Genomic DNA, 23,196 nt, shown 5'->3' with positions numbered 1-23,196 from the left:
TTTTTTCTTCAAGAAAATATATATAATTAATATATAAAAAATATATATAATTAATTAAAAAATTAAAAAATTAAAAATCAATTAAAAATATATATAATAAATATAATTATAAATATAATTATATGTAATTATAATTATAAAATATATATAATTATAAGAAAATATATATTTATTCACGTATACCTATATTCAAAATATCTAAATATGTAAAATAAAATCAGGAATTGATGCGTTTCGGAGATATTATATGACAAAAAAAAGAGCAATTCCTATCTCAATGAATACGACTCCATAGGCGGATTCTGCCCGCTACCACGTGAAATCTCTAAACCTCTTCTGCTTTAAGCACCACTGTACGTCACACCGGTACCTGTCCGAGGCGAGGCGAGGCGAGGCGAAGGTAAGGAAGTTCTGAGAATGAAATAAGAACTTTCGACAGAAACCAATTACCTTCGAAGAAGCGCTGATTTTACGCAAGACTACCTTCCTGCGCGTCTCCGGAAGTCGGGGTCGTCGAGCGGAAGAAATCCCGGGGACCGCGGCGGCTTTCGTTTCCCTTTCGCACTTGCGAGAGGGAAGCAAAGGGAAGAAGAAAGGTTGAGAGTGCGCGCAATTTTAGCGCACTTATCCCCCTCGCGCACTGGATGTGTGCCGTCACGTCGGAATAAAACAAATTCGAGCGAGAAGAGGGGAAAGAATCTCCAGAAATAACGAGCACTCACGGCCCGCCGACCGCCGTTTCACGTCGGAAACGAAAATACCTGCGAAACGTCACGAACGGCACGCGGACGACAATGGGAGCTTTTTGAGCAAGGGACTAGTACTACTATACCCCCCGTTCCCGCAATACCCCCTTTCATTCCGTCCCTCCACGCTCGCCTCTATTCTCCTCTCGATTCTCTCCCTCTCTCTCTCTCTCTTTCTCACCCGCCATTTTCATCGTTTGTTCCCCTACGTACGTGTCATAAATGAGTGCACGCAAATCGGGGATTTTTTTCGTCACGTTGGGGGGCAAAGCTTTGGCCTCGACGGTTTTTATCTGGGACTGTTTTAACTGTTAACCCTTTCCTGCATCCGCTCATCGTGTAATGCACGTTCGAGCTTTTTTCCTCCCTCCCCCGATGAATGGAGTGCATCTCGGATAATTTAATCGAATTTGGGCTCTACGCGAAGAGATATCGCAGTCGCGTTTTACCGCACGCGAAGAGAATTGCATCCAGCTCTTAGATACTTTATCTAAGATACTCTTAGATGCTTTATCATTGAATAAAAGGAGAAATTGATTTATTTCGTTTGGAGGAAGATCGCAATATTGCATGTTACGGCAAATAGTCTCGCGTAATAAAAGCTGAATTTCTTCATCAGATTACGACCGCGCCCGTAATATCTCATTATAATAATTCCGCGGTAAAAAAGAAAATTCTGCGCCAATTATTTTTAATTAGAAAATACACGTGGGGAATTGTGTAATGCGTTATTAATATATTAATATATATATATATTATATATGTAATATATTAAATATAATTTTTATAATTTTTATTAAAGATAAAAATTAATTAATTTTATGAAAAATAAAAATTAATATCTTTATTTAATAATTTTCTTCATTTGTGTGTATCTGTCTGCGCGATACGTCTTTACGTATCTAGCTCTACTTATGGATGCAGCATCAAGTAGATAACATAAAGCCTGATGCTACAAAGATATATAGTATGTGTGTTTGTATGCGTCATTTTTTCTTTTTACGGATATATTCTCTTATTATATGTCTTCTACAAGAATATTACTTTTACGGAGCACTGCTTGTTTAAATGAAAAGGAATATGCTCATTAGCTCTGTACGTGTTTTATTATCTTAAACAAGTTGTTTTTTACCGTTATAAATCAGCTTTATTATATTTTGGATTTACTTATAACACAGACTGTTTCGTATAAATGAATAAATATGTAACCGCTTCATGTTACTTAAATCTGGAACCAGATTTAATAACGATTTCTGGCTTATACATTTCTCCCGTTGCATTTTCCATCGATGAATAAAACCACGGCTCGCTTATATTTAGTAGATTTATAATCCTTTTATATAAATTTAATGATGGATTAATTGTAAGACCTTCTCGTGTATAAGCAGTCAAACTTCTAGTAAAGAGAAAAAAATTGTCAAATATATGTAACTCTCAATTTGCACAAGGTGCATGAAAATTCCAACACGTTCAATGGACTGACTTCAAATTTTGCAAGCGAGTTTCTAATAAGATTCCGCATCGGCTAACAAAGCCTTTTTTTAATCCGATTCCTTTTTGTTATAAACCGAAAAAAGATAAATTTTTTTTGCACACCGTGCGTGGAAACATAAACCTGCATAATTAAAAATTCGCATAATTAAAAAAAAAATATATTTTTTAATTATTAAGCTGAAAATTTTTATTTAATATATACTTATTAAGTACTTAATAATACTGTAAAAAAATAAAAAGTTTCTATCACATCGTTGCGTTGCAAAAAAAAATCTAGAAAATTTTTTCGAACGGGTATGCGCTCTTAAATATGTATTTTGAAAAGATGCGTGTGTGTGTGTGTGTGTGTGTGTGGAGTTGTGAAAGTTCACTTGAGCATTTTTCCAAACAAGCCAGAATTATTACGACCGAGCTCCAATGTGTTCGCATTATACGACTTTGTTGAGAAATACATTATTCTACAGAGAGAAACATAATATGTTTATATCATTACCAACTACTATTCTATTCGGCTAGATAGTGCTTTGATCCGCCATCCTATGTTCCGGTTTCATGGCAATCGGGCAGCAAGTTGGACAAGAGTTGGGGCGTATTCTCTGCGCTATTGCATCCATTCTCCTAAGCTCTTTTTCATAGTTTCCTGCGCTCGCTAAATTCTCTCCTCGCTCGCCAAACTCGCCGTATTTACCGAGAGCGCATCTCCGGGAGGATCCCCTAAAGCCCCGGCATACTCCGCGATGTTGCGGAGAGCATCGGATTTCGAAATTTCTCTATTATTCGTTTACCTGGCCGGAGGGGCGAGTAGAAACTACGGCTTTTACGCGTCGGATGCATTCCCGTTTTTGCGTATTCGCTAAGATATTTAATAGGCCTCCCCCTTCCTCCGCACGCCTCTTCAGGATCCCGTTCGACGCGAAAGCAATTTTTACGTCAATCATACTGACTCGTTGAAGACGAATAAGACCGGTGATCGTGAATGCGATTAATTCGTTTTAATTTATTAATAAAGTCGTATATATATATATAGGGTGTTCATTTGAAAACTTTTTACCCTGTTTATTTTGTGATCGACTAATTTTTGCGAAAAATGTTTCGTACAAAAGTTTCATGACTTCGAAGGGGACGTAAGATAGTGCTATTGATTTGACCTTTGATAATCGTTTGAAGATCATGTGGGGGTCATCTTCAATTTTTTTAATGGAAACCCCCATTTTTTATTACACATTTTTGTAGCTTATTTTGAGAGCTTTTCAAAACACTATAATAAAGTTCTTTTCCAATAAGTATTTTCCGAGTTATGAGATTGAAAAGTACAGTCTCGCCAGCATCTCAAAAAATGCTTGGTGATCTTCACGTGAACGACTATCGAAGATTAATGGCATCATCTTACGTCTCCCTCAAAGTCATAGAACTTTTGCACAAAACATTTTTTTGCAAAAATTAAATCAATCGCAAAATAAACAGGGTGGAAAGTTTTCAAATGAACACCCTGTATAATACACCTGGGGGGGGGGAATGCGTTGCGCAATTGGATTTTGTATTCTTTGTAACAGTGTTCGACGCGATATAAACGACGGATATCCTTCTGTGCACGCACGCGCACAAAGCATTATTTAAATTTAATTAACTTTAAGCCTTTGCTCACTGACTCACTTTGATTAATCCTTGGTGCGCGAACACCCCGGGGGTGATAACACGATATCGCATATACCGATGAATTTACGTAAACGTAGATAAGTATGATTGTAGATGCAAAACGTAAAATGAAGTAACATTGATGAAGTAAAATTAACTATACAAAAGCAAATAATGTCAAGATAAATAATGTTGCTATAAATATAAATAGATTTTAATATAGACATATATACGTACGCGTATTCCGATTATAAAATATTCTCTGATACGCGCTTAAATTACGATATGTGGTGCTCGATATTCCTGAATTAATTGCTTCAATATTGCAGGCGTGCTTAATCAATTTCGAGGTAATTTTGTTTTAGTAAAAAATGTTATTGATGTCATCGCAGAATTTTCATAGTTTAATAAAATATTTTCTCAAAGTTTACCGAGACACACATACATAGTTATTAGTGTTCAATTTAATATTGCAAAATTAAAAGATTTTTCGATTTTTGTTATGAAAAATAAACTTCAAATTTAGTGACAGGATAAGTCTTTTAGTATTGAATAATTAATTAAACGATAATTAATAATTTGTCGAAGACACAATGTTGTATCTCTTGAATACTCTATCCTTGATGCATATGTATATATATATATATATATATATATATATATATATATATATATATATAATGCTTCTAGATATGCTATAACAGTACCATAGTGGCTTTTGTAAATAGAATATTTAACGCAAACTGTCCCAAAGGAGAAATCTGGCAGACTTTGAAAATGCTTTATTCACACGTTTTGAAGCAAAATACTGTATAAAATAAGATTCCCAGAATATAGAGTGGCAACGAATATAATAAAATAATATTTTGAGCGAAAATAAAGGATCATTTTATTTTCGTACTTAAAATAAGGAAAAATATTACATTACGTGTTTATTGAGATCTGCATTTAATGAATGAATGAAGAAGAAAGTACGCGAGGGAGTGATGCGATGGAGGAGAATAATCTCTGCCCGACAATCTTCTCAAGTTTCGAGTACCTGACGCCGCGAGTTTTGCTATCATTCAACACACATACATATACACGGTGGGGGTAGATATTTTCAGAGTAAACATTTCGTTCTTTCGCGGTGACCCACAGACGATTATTCGACGATAGTAGACCTCGTAAGCTCTCCGCTTGAGAAAATAAAGTGTTGGCCAAGTGAACCCACCCCTCTCTGTCTCTCACACGTCACGTGGCGGCTGCCCGCGGTATTAACTTCCTCTAATAAAAAAAAGATTCGCAAATCGATATACACACACGTGGTCGTTCTTTCTCGCTGTCAAACAATACGTGTTTTCTCATCGAGCAAAAGTGAAAGTTTGACGCTCGGTATTATACAGGGTGTTTCTAAATAGGTGCGAAAAATTTTAGATGATTCTTGGTCGAAAATTAATTTCATATATTAATTATATTCCTTCAAAGAAGATAAAAATTAGAATTTTTTAAAATTCTAATTTTGTGTTGTTTTTGTTTCATTTTTTTCCAATATTTATTATAATTTTGTTTTGCTTGCTTTTTTTATTTTAAAATTCAATTTCTCGTAACTCAAAATTTTGCCACTTAACACGGTGCTATTTTTTTTTTCTTGAAAATTATTGATTTTATGAAAAAAATAAAAGAAATAAAAAAGATTCTAAAGTAATCATGCTTTCTAACGCATATTTTTAGATGATCACAATTGAATATGGATTAATTTCATCACCTTATAACGATATGGAAAAATTTTAAAAATATTAATAAACATTCTTTCTACCAGTAGAAAATATCCACCAAATTTCATTTTTCTAACTTGTCCAAAATTTGAAAGAAGGAAAAAAAAAAGAGTAATTTTTCCCCTTTTGGAGAGTAACTTCTTAGAGAGAAATATATTCCTCGAGAGTTTATATAAAAAGCTCTTCTTAATTTTGACAAAGAATCATCTCTTAAAATTTTTCGCACTTATTTAGAAACACCCTATATTTGGCACCCATTAAAAGTCGAAATCCTGCGAGCTTGATTGGATTACGATGCGAGAAAGACTTTTTTTTATTCAAAAATGTATCTCGTCGGAATTTGACCAATATAATCTGACGCAATTCCATAAATATTTGTATCAAAAATGACATGCGTATCAAAATACATGCAAAACATGCAAAATAACAGAAAGATAATACGGTTAAATTACTATCAATAATAACGCGTATAATTAAATGCGTATAAATTTCATATATTAACAACATACACGCGTACATATATGAACGAATCTTATAATATTAATTTATTATAATTTATACTTTATTATAATTAATACTTTTATTAGTAATTCAATAAAATAATAATACCTCGATAATATATCCAGGTTGTAAATGATTTAATTAATCTCGTATCAAATTATATTATAAAAGGGATTACGGATTATATACGTTCGTTATCGGATGTTAATTCCCCTCCCTCCCTCCCTCCCTCCCCTCCGGATATTTATCTCATTTTAGCATAAACGGGGTTCGAAATCAAACGAAAAGATTTTAAACGTACGCGTGATTCTTTCGTACGAACGATCATACTGTAGAACTGCGTGCATTTTTCAAATAAATTCTAAAGAAAGAATGTATTCTTCGCGTATCTATTCTTGTATAGAGCAAGAATTCTCTCGCCTTATACTTTCCTGCCTCGTGGAATTTCGCATTCCACGTTTCCTCCAGCGTTTTTATCTCTTTCATGAAAGAAACGGTTACGCAACATACGACGGCGAATATGTTAACAATGAAGTCACTAAAAAATAGAGAGATGCTCGCATTCAGCCAGAACGATATGCGCGTCATTATTATGTTAACAAGAGACATACGCGAGGACCAGAAAAATTATTATAAAATATAACGAGAAAAAAATATAATAAAGATATATAATTATTTAGTATATACATTATATATATATATATATATATATATATATATATATTGTATCTATTAATATATATATTATAAATATAATACAGATATATAATTTTTGAATTATTTAAAAATTGATCGAGAAAAAAAATGTATTATAAAATATAGAGAAGAGAAATATAATATACATATATGATTATATAATATAAATATATAAAATGTAATATAGATATATAATAATATATAAAATATAGGAAGGGGAGCTATAGATATAGATATATAATTTTGAATTATTTTAAAATTAAAAATGATACTTTTATTTATTTAAATAAAATAAAAAATATATACTTTTTTTATATCAATTTCTGTACAGTAATTTAATATATAAGTTTATATCAAATAATGTAAAAATGTATTTGCAATTTTGACATTTTTTTCAATGACAAATTACGTTTCCTCTGTTTTTTTTTTTTTTTTCTCTTATGCAAATCTACGAATCTTTCTCAAAAGATATCGACTACACTTTACTCAATAACACGTGATCAAAGGGATCAAAAAGTTGTCGGGTCTCAACTTTGAAAAGATAAAAAGAATTTCTGTGCATCACCAGAAATAAAATTCTTTCCTTGCTAAAGACCGACCCGCGCCTTCATAGTAGTTAAAAGTAAAAACTATTTCAATCAAATCCTGATATTTCTTCTCGTGAAAAGGAAACTCTTTCACGATTATTCTTTTAGCTTAATCATGGAGGGCAAAAGATCGCTATAATTTTGTCATCGTCGGCCGTTACTTTCGCGACGAGAATACGTACAGAAGTCCGGGGAAGGCGCCTTAAATTCGCCGCAAATTCGAGCAAATAGAAATGCGAACGGAAGATCAACGTAAAGTAAAACCGTCGACGACTCGGAAACATAATTGGCATCTTACGTCCACCAATGGATCGACGTGGGTTGCATTTATTAGCAGAGTCCGCCACCTCGAGTTCCGCGAAACGTGACTTTGCGCATAAACAGATAGATAAAGAGAGGAAATAGAAGAATGAGAAGAAAGAGAGAGAGACGACGACAATGACTTACGCACGATTTAATTTGCACATCGCGAAACAAAAATACGCGCGCAAAATATTGTGTGCAGGCATGACGGCGCGATACGATCGCTCCCGTTTTCTCCCTCGGTTGCATGTAGGAATGCATTTAACCTCGTAATACAATGTATCGTTTTCTCTGTAGGTGAGAATTTTCTCGAAGCGAATATAGTTTCTAGGCACGAAAGAAGGCAGCGAGCACGCGTGCGAGTTATCGTAAGATGTTGGCGTGTAAAAAAAATATCATATTCAATAATTTGAGAAACGTATCTATGTGTATTTTTCACGAATTCTAAAAATAATGAGCAAGAAGTTAATCTCTGATTGTAGCGAGTTAAAAATATATTAATAAAAAAAATTTCAAAAATAAACATGTTTATCTGACCTGGTTATTACAGACTCGTTATCGAATCTCGATATGAAAGTTCAATCCACTTAAATGTTTATTGATACGTTATCAAACTGATAACACATTTATTTGAAATAATGTTTAACAAAATATCAAATTTTCTTAATTTCTTCCGATTAAATTCAAATATATTTTATAAAAAAAAAAAAAGGATAAAAATTACATTAACAAATCTTCCATTTCAAATATCGTTTAAAACTCGCAAGCTTGTAAAAAAAAAAAAAAATAATATAATTTTTACTTTTCAAAAGGATGGATATTGAGTAAAAATAAAAGAAACGCCCGAAAGACAATATCAAAATTGATATTCAAATGATACGAGAAGTAAGGATCTCCCCGAATCCCTAAAGTATAGAGCGCAACTTTACTTAAAGTTCCTGAATACTCTATAAAATAATGATAATAATATGCGAAAGAAGAGACGAGAGAGAAGAAACGCGCGGCATTTCACTTTGAGAAATGCCCAGTTTCTCCCTCTCTCTCTCTCTCTCTCGTCTTTCTCTCGGTGGCGGCGATGATTTACGAATGATTAAATTTGCAGGAGCCGTTCTTTGAAACGCAACAATGGCAGTCTCTTTTTCGCGTTTGTCTCGTGCGGAAAAATATCTCACGGAGGGAATATCGCCACCATCGTCGTCGAGACGTTGATACTGCCTCTCACGTAGATTTTCTCTCGGCGACGCGGCGCGAAAGATAAAAGCGCCCGAGTTTTGTGTACTGACTCGGGCGTGCTCGGGCGCGAGGAATGAACATATTCGCCAACTAAAAGAATAAAAAAGAAAACGCAACTGAAATGAGAGATACAGCGTCGTAGTTACATTTGCTCCGCGTAAGGAGATGTAACGATCTCGCGCGAAATTACTCGGAATACTCGGAGTAAATGATGAAATATGTGCTAAAATAAGGCGGATTGCAGGCAAATCAGCTTATTTCGCGATAATCGCACACTCGTCTATGATTTTCTATCATTGTCTTTATTAAAATATTGATTTAGTTTGAACTATGTATCTCTCGTTTTAGAGTCTATTTTTATCTTCAAATTTATAAATAAAATAGCGGCAATAAAAAAGCATGATAATTCTCATATTGTTTTTCAATAAAAAAAAAAGAGAAAAAAAAACGAAAATAGAGGCTGATAAAAGAAATACAAAAATTGTCTAAATAAAAAAAATTTGTATTATTTTCAATGTGCATTAAACATATAATATTTCAGCTTTAAAATTTTTTACTATTGATGTTTTAAAAATAAAATATTATTGAATCTTCATCTATCTATGAAAATATATATTATTTATTATTTATACAGAGTGTTTCTAAATAAGTGCGAAGTATTTTAGAAGATAATTCTTTGTCGAAAATTAAGGCAGATCTTTTATATAAACATATATTCTTATATCTTCCCTGAGGAATTATACTCCTCGAAAGCAGGAGGTAAAAGTTAAATTTTTATTTTTCAAATTTTTTTCAAATTTTCAACAAGTTGGAAAAATGAACTTTGATGGATATTTTCTACTGTATAAGAGACTTATTAATATTTTTTTTAATCTTCCCATATCGTTATAAGGGGATGAAATTAATAATCCCTATTCAATTGTGATCATCTCAAAAATATGCATTAAAAAGCTTGATTTCTTTTTCTATTTCTTTTACTTTTTCGTAAAATCAATAGTTTCCAAGACAAAAAAAATACATTATTATGCACAGCACCGTGCTAACTGGCATAGATTTCGAGATTACAAGAAATTGAATTTTAGAATAAAAAAAGAAAGTAAAAGAAAATTATAGTAAATGTTGGAAAAAATGAAACAACACTTATAATTAAAAAAAAAAAAAACTTAATTTTCATCTCCTCCTTTGAAAGAGTGTAACTTCTCAGGAAGGGAGTACATAAGAGTACATGTTTATATGAAAAATCAGTCTTAATTTTCGACAAAGAATCATCTCCTAAAATTTTTCGCATTTATTGTGAAACACTCTTGTATTTTTGAAAAGTTAAACTATTCATTTCATCTCATTTATTTGGTCAATTTCTTTCGCACGGTTTTAAAATACTTGAGTCTTGATTTATTAAAAAATTCTGTTAAGTAATTACTTTCGTGAAAATCACCTCCTTTTTTGATTAGGAAAAAAGGTTGCTGAGATAAGGATTAAGTACTTTCCCTCTACAGTTACTGAAAACGGTGGGGGTTCCTAGTTACTCCGCGAGCGTACTTACGGTTTAAGTAGGGTTAATCGAGATAATTATCGTACTTATCCCCCATTGTTATAACAAAGAGCTACTTTTCCCCATTGTCATAACTGTCATCATTTGTGACGCCGCAATATTTTGTAACAATGAAAATTCCTTAGAAATTTGCTCGAAAACAGAGGAAGTTGCTAGAGTTTCTCAAATAATAAAAAAAAAAATAAAGATATTTATAAAATAATTTGCATAGAAATGGAATGCATGAACAAAAGTAGTTCATTAACTTTTATTTTATGATGAACGAATAGCAAAAATTACATGCATTAATCTTTCAACCTCGTTATCATCAAACTCTATATTGCTCCCCGATATACATATGTATAAGCACAAAGATAAATAAATAAAATAGTATTAAATATAGAAAAAATATAAAAATATTTTGTAAGTTTATTTTTCTACTGAATTTTATTCTTTATTATTTTCATTGAATCATTCATATTTTATTAATGTCTCAGTTTTATATCTCTTATATCTGTCTTCCTTCTCTATTTATTTTTATTATATTTTTATGAAATCGTGTTAGTTAATTTGTAAATTAGCATTATAAATAATGAATACTTTCCATTTCTTTTGTTATTTTTCTAATTCTTTTTCTTATTAAAAAACGTTTTGAAATATACGAAATAAAATATATGTATTTTGAAATGATCATTGGCAGCTGAAAAAAAAAGAAGATTTTAATTAAAGAAGAGTTTTTAATAATTCTTTCAAAATTGCAATTTTAATTAATTAATTAAAATTATTGCGTTTCAAATTATGACTTTCTGTACGCACATTTCTCATTAGGGCAAATAAAATTTCAATATTATATTTCAGCATTCATAAAAATTTCAATATTTTATTCAAACCAAACATACAAACTATTCGAATTATTTTCGACAGTCCGCATTCGAAATATGCCCGGCTAATGTAGTGTGAATACGTGAATGTGAATGTAACTTCCCAATCTGTTTTCAGGAAGCGTTATACGCGCAGGTTTAAACGCAGCCACGGCCTGAATTTGTCACGCGACGCAACGTGGATTTGTCGAATATCTGACAAGCGACGAGTCTATCGGTAGCTGTAGATGTCAACGACATCCCGATAGGGAGAAAGAGAAACCAATGTCGCTGATAGTATAGATCTCAAGGGGCAACGACCAGAGACAGAAGCAGATAGCATCGGCGAGATAGAAGAAGTGAAACGCTCGTCTCTCTCTCTCTCTCTCTCTCTCTCTCTCTCTCTCTCTCTCTCTCCCGACCTTTACGTCCATCTCGTGAAAGGATAGATAAAAGGATGTTCGTGCGCGCGCGCTCTCTTCTCGCGCCTGTCACGCATAAATCCACATATATTCCCCCTCTCCCTCCTTCCCTTCCCAATCCGGTTGTTGCCGTTGCAACGGGGGATATGCGAAATACCGGAGATAACGTCCCATATTTCGAACGTGTGTGTGTGTGTGTGTGTGTGTGTGTGTACCGGCCGGAATAAACGTACGCTACCGAAATATGAAAGATAAATGCGACGTATCGCCCCGCTATGTGTTAGCGGTGAGTACGTAAATTCATTCGAGCGCGTAAACAGGCGGTAAAACGGAAACGAAACGGAAATGCGAAACGTACAGGCGCGCGCGTTTTACAAGAAAGAAGGGCACGACAGCGGCACCGCAGCCGCGGCCGTGCCGGACGTGCCGGCGAAAATCGCGGCGAGATGGAGAACGCCTCGAGAAACACGAGAGATAGATGGGCGGAATATTTTATGCCGCGTGTCCGAGAACGAGCGTCTCGGAAACTCTGGCAGATACGGCGATATATACAAGGCGAAATACGATTTACATGCGGATTGTATATATCTATATGTGAAGGATATTCAATATGGAAAGGTGATATATAGATCAGTATTATCGTATTCCTTATCGAAAAAAGTTGAAGATTGTGCAAAGTAGAAATTTGTATGCTTGCTTTCTCATCATTTTATTTCGCTCGCGAAGCTTAAATTCCTTAAAGCAAGCGAGTTTTTAAATTTTGTTTTCCTCATAGAGGAAGATATCTCGAAATTTGCGAAACTTAGAGCGTGTAGACAATTGTCAAAAAATTCAAAATTTTATAAAAAATGAATCCTTTCACCGATCCTTATCAAATTTAATCATCCTTTAATGATATTCTATTTATGCAAAAAAAATTTAATCCTATATCTATAAAATTTGCAAAATTTAGGGCGTGTACAAACATTTCCCCAAAAATTCAAAATTTTATGAAATTTAAAAAAATGAAATTTTTTAAATTAAAAAATTAAAAAAAGAAATTTTAAAAACCCTTTCGCCGATCTTCATTAAATTCAATATCAACCATTCTTTAATAATATTCTATATATGCAAAAAATAATTTAACCCAATATCTAAAAATTTGCAAAAGTTAGAACGTGTATAGACGTTTTCCCAAAAGTTCAAAATTTTATAAAAAATGAACCCTTTCACTGATGCTTAAATTCAATACCAACTATATCCTTTAATGATACTCTATTAATTTCAAAAAATTTAGCCCAAAATCTAAAAAATTGCGGAGATTTTACAATGTACATTTCATACATACATACATACATACATACATATATACATACATACATATATACACAAATACGGATATTTTTAAATATGATTTTTTGACGTTTTGGACATTCTAAATATATTAGCATAGAAAACTGGAAAAAAATTTTGCCGAAAACAAAGCTTCCTCTATGAGGAAACATGTGAACATTTTTAGTTTCGCAAATAAACATTTTTTTTTCGATAAAATTTACAGAAATGTATTATTCTCGAGATATTTACATTACATATACATTTACTTTCTTTACATCCAAATCAAAAAGCACATTTTACTATAAAGAAATTTGTTTTATCAATTCAAATAAAATGTCTTCATGTATTTCGTTATGAAAATTACGTAAAAATATAAATTAAACTTGATTAGACAGAATTATCAAATTTTTACACAGAATATAAAAAAAATAGCAAATACACTATATTAAGAAAGAAAATATCTCGAAAACGATCCATTACCGCAAATTTGACAAAGGAAAAATGCTTAATTTTTGACAAGAAATGTACATATGTGAGACACTCTGTATACATACCGTATAGAGATCCTACAGCGAAACAATAAGATTACTTGTTTGTCCGCGAGACCCCGACGAAAGGTCGAGCAAGTTGACAAGGACTGAGTTGTTTGCGCACAACGCGAGTTACTTTATACACAACTGAGAAAAACCGGTTGGGAAAAAAAAAAAACCACTTTTATAAATTCTGAAAAATTTGCAGCGAAGTAAATAGAATTATAAGTTAACGGGAGGGGACGGAGAGAAGGATCTCAACGATGGACGTGATATTGCTCGTAAAAATGAATTAACATACAAAGTTGGAAAAAAGGAGTTACACGCTTAACCACGGCAACATAAATCTCCGAGCGTTTTATAACCGTGGATAAAGTTTATTCAAAACTACTTGGCGGCTTATCTCATTTTTGCGTAACACCGTATAATCGCTACGTAAAGAGGATGATCCGTGAGCATTAGCGTAACGTTTCTGTTGCTCTCCTTCTCCTTCTTTTATAGATGTCTCTTGGGACACGATACTATTTTTTCCCCTCCCTCTCTCTATCACTCTAATTTTCCGTTTCAATTCCCAATGGAAACTTTGGAAGATTGCCGGCTGTATCTCATATTGTCGTGTCTGAAGTAACTCCGCCATTATTATTTACAAGGGAATTCTCATTTCGAAAAAAAATCGTTCCTGGTGCCCGATCAGCTGCTAAGACGTCACACGAAAATGAGCTTTCGATCGATTCCCGATGTCACATCGCGGCATCTCCGTCATTTCTATATCCAGGTGATACTAATACGCTATTGGCCAGATTTATCCCATTTCTCGTCGACCCCCAGCGTTGATCGAAAAATGGCTATCCCGCCGAGCGGATCGAAAGAGAAAAAGAGAGAGAGAGAGAGAGAGAGAGAGAGAGAGAGAGAGCGGAAGCGAGATTTATCGATGAGATTCTCGTTTCGGCAATGTGTCAAGCAGCTTGCACAGCGGGATAAATTAATGATGCCGCCATCTCGATGTAAGGTAATAAAGTGTTTCTCAGTGTGTGCAAAATTAGATATAGGAGCTTAAATCTTTGCGCGCGAGAGAGAGCGTAATTTTGGGGTCAACACCACGCTCTGGGTCACTCCGTGCTTTACCGATTTTAAAAAACTGGGCTTTAATCTGTATTCGCGCATCGCACTAAGCAAGGCCATTTGTTCTTGAATCTTATCAGTCTGGTATAAAATTATCGTGCTTAGAATTAAAGCAAAAGCTTCGAGATTTACGTTCAGATTGTTCGGTGGTACACTTCCGAACTAATACTAAAGCTGCCTGGAGCAATCACGATTCACGTGTGTGCTTTCGCGAGATAGGGAGAGAGACAAGAAAGTCCATCTCCCGTTATTTAAACAAATTGTTATCTGTGTAAATAAGAGAAATATATCTGACCATTTTGGAAAAAAAAAAAATAAATAAATAAGACTTCGCGTATAAATCGCGATGTAGATACACAAGAGCCTGCATCTACCAAACATGGTGCAATATTTGATACCGCTCGCTTTGGATATTTCCCTTTTACATTCAAGTAAAGTAGTCGTAACTGTCTGTCGTAACCGTATATGTTTCCATCGCTGTTAATACTAACATAGAGTTTTAAGAGCTTACATGCCAATACTCATTCGACGCTCGGAAAAAAGAAAACGAAGCGCGTATATTCTCATCTATCCGTGCAAAAGTATTCACGCGTTAATATCTATTCGAGATTTTTTTCAATATCTATATTTGTCGATTTTTTTTTTAATTTAAAAAATTTTTTTTTTTTAATTTCCTGAAACTTTAGTTAGCATACGTCAAAATTATAACCGAGAGATTATAAGTTAATAATAATAATTATTATAAAGAAATTTATTTTTTAAAGGATTATAATTATAATAAAAAAATTATAATAAAAAAATATGAAAATATATAATAATAAAGAAATAAAAAAATATATAATAAAAATATATACAATCTACGTTTAATAATTAATAATAAATAATTGAAATTTAACATTAAAACGCTCTCTCTCTCTCTCTCTCTCTCTCTCTTATCAGAACTTTTCAATCTCTATGTTAGATTTTCTTCAGAGATTCAGCCAAATAAAACTTTATGTAATCTCTTTTTCGGTGTGCTATTGTGCGATTTACTTGCCAAAATTACGTTTATCCTACAGTTCTAGACTTTCTTATCTGAATCTCATAGAGATTCGACGAATTCTTTATTCCAGCAGCTTTCATTACTTCGGAGCAAATCTAAGGACATTCGGGGAATAATAAAGGAATGGAAGTAAAATGTCTCAATTGCACAGATTTATTATTACTTCTGTGTAATTTATGAGTCCATTGGAATCGGAACTCGAGTATTCATGCCACGTTTGTCAAACGGATAAAAACGGGAATAGTTCTTAACCCTCGAACCGTCCGCGTTTGATAACGGAGCATTAGTGAATGCTATGTAAAAAGTCAATCCTTGAATCGCTAATATTGATCATCTAAGAGATTTTCACATAATTACCTTTTTTTTGTTTAAATCATGCAATCTCGAATATATCCTCTCGATAAATATTCTCTCAGTGTTTTATCATGTATGGCTTCTTCGTCTTTCTTTCACAATAATCTTGAATATAATATGTCAAAATTTTTTTATTATTTCATAAAGAACTAATTCTTAGAAAATATTAAATAAAATATTTAAATAAAATATTAAATATTAAAATAAAATATTAAATAAATATTAAATATAAAATTCATAATAAATAATATGTAATTTTTTATTTAATATATAATTTTATAATACATGTATAAATAATACATGTAAAAAATACTGAAATGTACAAATAATACTGCAAATAAAATTTAATCATGTAATAATTATTATCTGAAGGAAAGAGATATTAAAATATAAAATTATATATAATTTTATTTAATACATGATTAAATTTTATTGCAATATTATTTATGCACTTCTTGATGGAAAGAGTCCATTATTCTTCGATACGATGGAGACATAACGGGCATAAAAGCACCAGTGACGACAATTTATTTACGAATGCGCCAAGTGTATGGAAGGTATATAAAGGTATAAAATGAGAGTATGCGGAAGTTGGAGTAGTCCTTACGCCGTGCGAAGCGTGAAACAACACGAAGAAAGTAGCGCGTATAGAGACGAAAGATATTTCAGGGGATGCTTGGAAAATAAAAGAGGGTGAGGAATAAAGTGGATAAGCCGAGTTCGACGAACGGAAACGCAATAAAAATATTTAAGCTCGATCGAAAGGGTCCTCTCGGGACAAGTTCCTGCGATCCTTTGTCCGACAAAAGAAATTAAGAGCGAGTATCGCCTCGTCGTGTTCGAGATTAAAGGGACAAGAGTACGTATATGTGCATGATATTTCTCTCTGGTGGACGAGCCGACGGGTTTACATAAAAGAGAGCGGGGACGAAAAATATGGCGCGCCGCGAAAAATGTGCTCGTGCTCGCGACGCGCATTTAGTATTCCTATGATGTTTCCCTCGCAGAGGAAACTGGCGCGAGAGTCGCCAGGAAGTGATCTTGTTGGCAACCGTCTCGGGCGCCTAGATTCTCTCTAGGGACGCCTCCTCTCGTCCGTATGCGGGGGAGGGGAGGGGGAGGGGGGAAGGGAGAGAAAGGTAAAGAAACAAAATAGTTACAAAGAGATCACGGACCAACGTCTGATGCTTTCATTTCGCTTATGTCACCGGAGTTAAATGTGAGATTCTCGCGCTTCGATATCGAAAAGGTGGGAGGGTGGGGGAGATATTCTTCCCACTGGAACAAGATAAATCGTCTTTAAACCTGATCGCGAGAACGCGAGATGATAAATGCCGTGAACACACGCGATTCAAAAATCGCGAATTTTTTTTAAACGAAAATTATAGAAGAGAGAACAATTTTATGCTTTCGCTTCGCAAATTTCGCCGGCAGGTAAAAGCCGGGTCTCTCCCCGCTTTGTTCGTGAACGTGACAAGCGTGTCCGCGACAGGGGTAAACACATTTCAAGAGATTTCGTTTCATCCTTGACTAACGATAATTTTCCCTTTATCCGTATTTCGTTACGGGCTATATAAATATTTCTCTCCTTTATTAATCGCTCGCGTACTCGGGCGTATTTAGGCGCATTAATGCATACAACATCACCGTTAAGAGTGCGTTTTTTTTTCACATTTAATTCTTCCATTGCATTCGCGATACATTTTGCGCAATCTCTCGACTGTGCAAATCGAGCACTCAAAGCGATATTATCCCCCCTCCCTCCCTCCCCTTCCCAGCCCTCCTCCTTCCCGCCGCGCGATAAAAAGTCTCGGTATACTCGTGCACAAAGTGCATACGTATATTAAGATTCGCTTTGTGGAATAATGCATCGTTGCAGAAACTATCGTATTCGCTTTATCCCGCGAGTTAGATTTGAAGGGAGGCTATTTAAAAAGGATAGGAAGGAGAGCGTTAAGCCGATTGGAGCCCTCGAAAGTCTAACAGAGCGGGGTCGGAAAAAATTATTCCTTCAAGTCCGAAAAGAGAGCGCCAAGCACGAAATCTTTTCTCTTTTATCGCATGGTTTCTTATATATATATATATATTAAAATATAAAATCTATAAATAATATAAATCTATAAATCTATAAATAAAATATTTTAAAATAAATTATGTTATCAAAATATATATATATATATATATATATATTATAGATTTTGATAACATAATTTATTTTAAAATATTTTATTTATAGATTTTATATATATTTTATAAAGAGAAGGAGGGAGAGAGTGGGAGAAGGAGAAGAGAGAGAGAGAGAAGGAAGAGGAGAGAAAGAGAGAAAAGGAAGAAGGATGAGAGAGAAAATGGGGGAGAGAGGGAGAGACAATTACTTTATATTATAACAAGTCGATACTTCATTGAAAAATATTATTATTATGTGTGCCAGTAAAGTTATTAATGTATGTCCGATCTCATTTCTCTCGGAAAAAATGAGACTTTGATGCAAAATCGGTGATTTCGCTAAACGAGAAGATGGGCGAGATATTTCGATAAGATTTTTGCCCCGACAACTTTATCGAACGACGTCGACCACTTGAAACCTTTTTCTCTTTAGCTACGGCAAAGGGGAAGGAGTCGCGAAGGACCAAACGCACGAAGAAATTCGCGAAATATCGTTCCTCGTGATTCTTTCCTACTCGCTTCTGAAAAGAAAATGATCCCGCCGATGTGGAAGATAGATAGATATAAAAATAACCGCGAAGAAGTATCCGCAAACGGATACCAAGCAACTCTCTTAGAACTCTTCCTTGAAAAAAGATCCTGAAGATTGCTGAAACCGTTGCACACAATTCCAACGATCATCCTTTTAGAGTAAAGGATAAATTAGAATCGGCATCTTTTCTTTTGTAAACTATACTTTATATACAAATAATATACTTTATTCCCCGCGAAATAATTTCCAGTATATCCCCCCCCACCCATCTATACTTTAATCTAGCACTTTGTATCTTATATCGAATTTCGAGAAGAGAAGAAACTTCGTCTCTAGCTCAGCAGTTCTCCAAGACCTTTTTGTAATCTAACGCGGAGTTAATTTCGCAAACATATTGCGAAGACAAAAAATGAAGGAAAGATATGCTTGAGATATGCTTTTCAAGTGGACGTCCTTCAACAACGGACTTCTCGTTATTTCAAGGCTCGTTTTCGAGAGGTAGAAAGACCGAAGAAATTTAGTTTTCGATTGCTCTCTCTCTCTCTCTCTCTCTCTCTCTCTCTCTCTCTCTCTCTTTCCCTCGTCCAGAGACAATGACCCACTTGCGCGCTTTAAAAAGGCTCGAAAGATCGCGCGATAAATCGTAACAGATTAAGCCGTCGACGCGCGTAATCGCGGACTTAATCCGTAAACCGAAACATTAGTTTTCGAAACTCGACTAATTTTGCAGGCTAATGCAATATTCCCTTCTTATCTCCGTACGGGTTTTATATAAAAAAATAATGTTTAAATAAAAATAAAATAATTATACAAGCTGTCCCAATTTAAATGATGCATATCTTTTCTGCAAATCGTCATACGCAAAAAAATGTTCAAATGAAAGTTGCATGGTTTCACGTGAAATAGTAGTAATGATTTGCTCTTGGGTAATTGTTTTAAGGTCGCGTGAACATCATCTTTTAAGGTAAGATTGAAAATTTAAATATTTTGCGAGGTATTTTATATCAAAATACGTCAGAATAAGTTAAATAAAATAACTCGAAAAATATTTAATAAAAAATAGAGGATTTCATTTAAGAAATTGTAGAGCGACGAGTTATAGAAAGATATCAAAATGCATTATTTAAAAGACATCCTGTATATCATTCGTATTTATTTCGTACATGTTTCGTATGTATTATATTAATAAAATCTAAAGTCCAAATCTGTCCTTATTTTTGATCAAGCGTTCATTGAATGTTTCGGTTTAACACGTTGAATGATAACCAGCATTATTATATTCCTCAATTAAATTATAATTTACGAATAAAATCGCAACATCAGTTGCGATGCAAAATATATGCCATCAATAAAGAGATTTAATCTAACGAACGTATCAAAAGTAATACACATATTCATTTACCAACATCATTGCGCGCGTATATCTGGGCTCTTTCATATATGTAGTTGTAAGCTTTTAAGAAATTAATCGAAATAAATGTAATGTTAACGTGTCAAGAGTTAATTCGCGCCGAGAGGTGCGCCCGCGGTTTAATGCGGAATGGCATCCGCGGTTTAACTCGCGTGATTACGGAAACACGACCGCCCTCTCATAACTTTTATCCTCGCGAATGAACGAAGCGCGCGTACTGATAATATCGTTCTCTTCCGACCACAGAGAACGCGAATTGTCATAACATCCACATTCGCTCTGGGACTGCAACAGCAGCGGAGAAGAGTAGATATTAATGACCTTGCGACTCCCTACGTAATGCAGATATATATAAAAAAAAAAGAAAAAAAAGGAAAAAATGTACTCGTATCTATATACATATATGTGTATACGTATATGTGTAGTCTCTCTTTGTCGCTTTATTACAAAGAGAAATACGTTTCCCGACGCGTTTCATTTCAATCTCGAAAATTTTTGCTCATGGAAGAGTGATTTGATCTTTTAAAACTCACACGACGAAAAAATCGGGATAAAACGGTTTTAATGAGAATTATAATCTCGCGAGCGCTTCGTTAGCTTTCGCTCTCCTTTCTCAGAGAGATATCGTCAAAAGGTGGAAAGATGGAGTTTATCGTAATGATACAACTTGGCGTCATGTATAAATTTGCAGTGTAAAAGAAATTAAACCTTTCGAATACCAAGGGAAAGATTTACACAAAGAATACACATCTTTTTCGTTAAGTAAGGCAGGAACGTGCTAGGCATTTTCCTGCACTTTCTTTCATTCACGGAATTCTTTGAGCAATTTAGAGCGCCGCCTTCTCTTAGCGAAATTCTAATTAAACTCTCTTAATTAGTCTTTCATAATTCTTTGATATAATCAAGTCTAAATGTATCTTTATAATGAATAGTCGCAATAGAAATTCTACGTACAATTTAAAGAGAATACGATTTTGTTGGCCGCTTTCCTAATATTTCCTAAAAAAGAATTAATTTAATCAACAAGCCCTGGAACAATCAAATTAATCTTCTAATTAATTTACATCTTCATTTATTAATTTGTGATAAAATTCTCACATTTCTAAGAAGCATCAAGCACAAGTGCATTTTATCAAATAATATTCTTTATTTAATTAAAACTCACATTTTTTTTATTTAGTTTATCTCAAATTATGATTATTATAGATTCAAGCAATATCTCTTTACGTATGTTTCAGATCTTTAAATTCAGGCCTGTCATTTATGCGGTTAATTATCGCGCGTCGCACGAAATTTCCATTTGACTGTGCAACTTTTTTTCACGCCGCAAAATTTCTATCGTAATTACGTAACTTCGAGTGCTCTTCAGATTTTAACGAACGAATATTTTAATAACGAATATGTTCCAGCGTGTTAACGTCACTTCACGCGTGACGAGATTCATTAATCATATTTCTCGTAATGAAACAGATACGTGTGCGGCTTTGCGTTTAATGGCGCGAGCGTATCCTCTCTCTTCCGCGGGAATGTACGAGATAAAACGCGAATCGTTTTGTCCCCGCCAAACGAGAAAAGTACATCCGGCGTATGAATTCCGCGATTGGCGAAACGAGATAGCGTTATAATAAATTACGATATAACTCGCTATTAATTAATCGAGTGATCGCGATCGCGATAACCAGGTGCGAAATGACAGTGGCGTCAAACACGATGATCGATCGTCACGGATGTATTCGACAAACGCTAAACATACTCCGTCCTATCCATCTCTGTATGTCGCTGATATTGTCGAAGCATCGTCGGTTAATTACATGATTAATTAATCGCCACACGACGAGCCGCCTAGATAAATTTAAGGGGGCATACCTATTTGAACCTTCGTTAAAATGAATACATTTTTTAGAGTTTTTGCAACACAATAATTTGATAAAAGCTTTTTATTCTTTTTTACAAAATTAATACAATATTATTAAATACTTAAATAAAAATTTTTAATTTAAAAAATAATTTTTTTTTTAATTATGCGAATATTTGGAGGCTTATGTTTTCCTGCACGGTGTGCATAAAAATAAAAATAATAATTTAAGAAAAAATTAAGCTAGAAATTTTTATTTATGTAGTTAATAATATTGTATTAATATTGTAAAAAAAGAAAAAGTTTTTATCAAATTGCAAAAAATCTAGAAAATGTACTCATTTTTTGAGAGTTCAAACGACTATGTCTCCTTAAATTCAAAAATAAAATTAAAAGATAAAATTAAAAAATAATGTCCGCGCATAAAAAATTGTTTACACCGTAAAATATTAAGACTTCAATGTAATCGTTGTCGATAAATTATGATGTCAAAAAAATGAGGAGCCACGTGAAATTTCTCTCTTACACGAATACACATTTTTAAAGTAAATAAATTTTTTTTCGCAGGTCAATGTTTCGATAGAAAATAAATTTGAGTCAGGTACATGCCGCAAACTCTCTTCTTGAGAACATAAATCAATAAATAGTTGCAAAATTTAGTTTAATCGAGTGTCGCAGAGTCTTCTCCCGATATACTAAATTATATTTTATTACTTTATTAATAAATAAATAAGACAAAGTGTTAGATTCTAAAATAATTTTCTTATTCCAATTAGAGTCTCACTTATATCAGTTTATAATAATATCAATACAAAATTAATCAAGATTTCTGCTACTCTCTTTCTTTATTTTAACATGATTCATTTTCAGAAAAACATACTGTATAATTAAACATGAAATCGAGAGAAAAAAAGAACATATTTATATAGAAGATATATTATCGCTTAAAAATGTACATTTTATATATAATTTTCCAATTTAAAAACTTCTTAAAAAAAAATAAGAATTTTAAAAATAGTTAACAATATTATCCAAACATATTTCGCCGAGATAGTAAAAAAAGTTGTATCTAAAAAAAATCATCAGAGGGAATCTGAAACATTTC

At 33.4% G+C, this 23,196-nt stretch overlaps 1 protein-coding gene across 6 annotated transcripts in view; it reads right to left on the bottom strand.

The window, feature by feature from the left end:
- LOC126851484 (tsukushi) overlaps nt 1–23,196 on the bottom strand; it is a 91,450-nt gene that overhangs the window by 22,689 nt on the left and 45,565 nt on the right. Inside the window, exon 1 of one of the 6 annotated variants that reach the window (XM_050595525.1) lies at nt 13,634–13,707. The exons of the other annotated variants lie outside the window; for them this stretch is intronic. The gene's annotated coding sequence lies outside the window, so the exon portion shown is untranslated. Of the gene's footprint in view, nt 1–13,633; nt 13,708–23,196 lie in introns of those variants that run through there. 6 annotated transcript variants of the gene reach the window in all.

The sequence above is a fragment of the Cataglyphis hispanica genome, chromosome 8 (assembly GCF_021464435.1).
Source record: "Cataglyphis hispanica isolate Lineage 1 chromosome 8, ULB_Chis1_1.0, whole genome shotgun sequence".
NCBI lineage: Eukaryota > Metazoa > Arthropoda > Insecta > Hymenoptera > Formicidae > Cataglyphis > Cataglyphis hispanica.
This window is presented reverse-complemented; position numbering and strand designations above follow the sequence as displayed.